We start from the raw sequence: 3,109 nt of genomic DNA, 5'->3' as shown, positions 1-3,109 counted from the left end.
AATTGTGTGAGATGGGGCTGGGCAGAGAGGTGTGCTCTCTTAGCATGCGTGACTCCTTGGGTTTGGTCCCCAGCACCACAAACCAGGAGGTAGTGGCACATATCCATAATTCTAACACTGGGGAGGTTGAGGCAGGAGGATCAGAGAGGTTCAAGACTGTCCTTGGCTACACAGTGAGTTTGGAGTCAGCCTAGGATACGTGACACATTGTTTCAAACACGAAATAAATTGTATAAGATTATGTTAATTGTTGCATTGAGCCAATAGCCCAAGTACAATCCACCACATGACTAATATACTGCCCTGGTTACAAACGTGTGACACAGCACACACAAGGAGCAGCATAAAATGCAGGTAAACTGCCATCTTTGTACTGAGGTAGCCGAGGGCAAGCGGTAGGGAAGTTAGCTTTCACATCCTCATTGTTGGGCAGTTTCTCTCACGCGACAGTTGTTGCGGCTTAATAGTCTAACTCTGGTGCTAACTCAGTAGGCCTGCCATATCTGTGGTTAACCACATGCTGCGTAGATTATGCTGAGTCGGTGAGGTAACCCTTTTTTAACCAGCCACACAGATATGTAACTTTATTTGCTCACTTTAAAAAAAAAGGTATTAAAAATTCAGAAAATTGGCCGGGCAGTGGTGGCGCACACCTTTAATCCTAGCACCAGGGAGGCAGGGACAGGGGGAATGTCTTGAGTTTGAGGCCAACCTGGTCTATGGAGTAAGCTCCAGGACAAGCAGGGCTACACAGAAACCCTATCTTAAAAAAAAGAATCCAGGAAATTGGATTTGTTGATCTTCAAACTTCCTGGACTAGTTAGATAGTGACATACAACCTCCCTTCCTGCCTTCTTCCCTCCTTCCCTCCCTCCCTCCCTCTCTCCTCCTGCACCACTCTGTGTTTTGTGACAGGGTTTCTCTATGTAGCCCTTCCTGATGGCCCTGGAATTTGCTCAGTGGATCAGACTGGCCTCAAACTCAGAGATCCTTCTGTCTCTGCCTCCCAAGTGCTGGGATAAAAGTCGTGGGCCACCACACCCAACTCATCAAGGTCTTACTCTGTAGCCCTAGCTTAACTGAACCTCCCATGTACCCCAAGCTGACTTACACATCATAACACTCTTCTACCCTAGTCTCTCAAATGGGAGCATCATAAACTTGAGTATCATGCCTGAAATAGAGAGAAATTTCAGAAAATCTCAGTGATGGAGGAAGGTCATTGGTTAATTATAATAAAGAAACTGCTTGGTTCTCATAGGTTAAAACATAGGTGGGTGGAGTAAACAGAAGAGAATGCTGGGAGGAAGAGGAAGTGAGCTCAAACTCGACAGCTCTCCTCTCGGGGGCAGACGCCTCAGAGAGACACCATGCTCCCTTCTCTCTGAGGCACACGCAATGAAACTCCGACCCAGGATGGACGTAGGCTAGAATCTCCCTGGTAAGCCACCTCGTGGGCTACATAGATTATAAGAAATGGGCTAGTCCAGGTGCGAGAGTTAGCTGAGAAGAGGCTAGATAGAAATGGGCCAAGCAGTGTTGAAAAGAATACAGTTTGTGTGTTGTTATTTCGGAGCATAAGCTAGCCAGGTGGCCGGGGTGCTGGGGATGCAGCCCCGTGCTCCTTTTACAACATCTCAGAAAAGTAAGCTGGCTCAATGGTTAAAGGTATTTGTTACCAAATTGAGGATATAAGTCTGAGCCCAGAATCCACGATAGGGAGAGAAATAACTTCCACAGATGTCCTCAGATTTCCACATACATGCTCTAACATACATGTACATATACATACACACAGATAAATAAATAAATACATAAATATAAAAATAAAAACAGCATCTTCATGATTTTGGCTTGGGCAGGAGTTTAGGACACAAAGCCCCAAATAACTGCTTCAGTTGTCATAGCTACCATTTCCAGGTGTTAAAATCTAAATAGCTTTGCCAGACACGCAGTACACACCTTTAATTCCGGGGAGACAGATGTAGGAGGATCTGTGAGTGCCAGGACTACATAGAGAGACCCTGTCTCAAAAAAAACCAAGTAAACAAAAATCTTAACAGCTCAAGGCATTAGGGGGTGCAGTGAGGTCGGTTAATATTATGACAAACCCAAAACAACTTTTTAATTGCCAAGTTAATCTAATATAGTTTCTAAGGAGCTCTTTCGAGACTCGCCTTTTTAAATATTACTTTTTCCAACTACGAATGAGAATTCCTAAAATGAAGCCGTCACTACAGAGACTGAGTGACTGATTAGAATTTCAGTATTGCGGAGAGATTGGAATGTTGAAGGTCCAAAGGCTGGTTACCTTATCTTGGGCTAGTTCCAGCCTTCTGGATCAGCCATTCCTTGCCCACCTCTGAGTCTGAGCTAACATCCTTTGACTAACAGATAAAAACGTTTTAGACATTTATTAACAGCCCACTAACTTCCACCAACCCCAAGTCTAAGAATGACACCAGACAGCATCTTGGGCCTACAGAAAAGCTTCCCCCATCCTGCTGTACCTGCCTCTCTGATGTACCCACCAATGTATTTTAAACTTGCCTTGATTTATGACCTTCTTTGTTCCATAAAACTTCACAAAACGACTTTCATGCTGGAACATGAAATTTGGGGTGACCTCAAAATGGCTCCAGAATAAACTATCTCTTATTCCCTTTAAGATGATAGCTGTCTTTTTGTTTTTTATTCTTTTTGCATCAACACAAGATCCATAGTCTTATCAATTAGTATCCCAACATCTTCAAGAACAAAGCCCACGAAGGAGTCCAGAATTCCTTTCTCTGCATGCAGAAAACTCCAAGAAAGCAGCAATTGCCTACAGACTCAGGTTCACGACTGAGACACAGCCTGTGTCTTCTCTAAGAGGGCAGTTTACAAGGATACAGGAACCCAAACAGCCTCCAGGCAGGAAAAAACTGTTTTATCAAGAATACACAGTGGTGAGAGAGCTGAGTGTCTCAGAACACATGGTGTTCATGCGTGCATTCATGCGTGCATGCCAGTATGGGTGCGTTTAAGAAGTTAGATTACACTGTACACATCTCATCCTGGAAGCAATGACAAACGGTTCTCAAACTTGTATCCTTTTCCCTCCCCTCAG

Source organism: Microtus oregoni, unplaced genomic scaffold (assembly GCF_018167655.1).
Source record: "Microtus oregoni isolate MIOR12 unplaced genomic scaffold, Mior012 000042F_ref0000377, whole genome shotgun sequence".
NCBI lineage: Eukaryota > Metazoa > Chordata > Mammalia > Rodentia > Cricetidae > Microtus > Microtus oregoni.
This window is presented reverse-complemented; position numbering follows the sequence as displayed.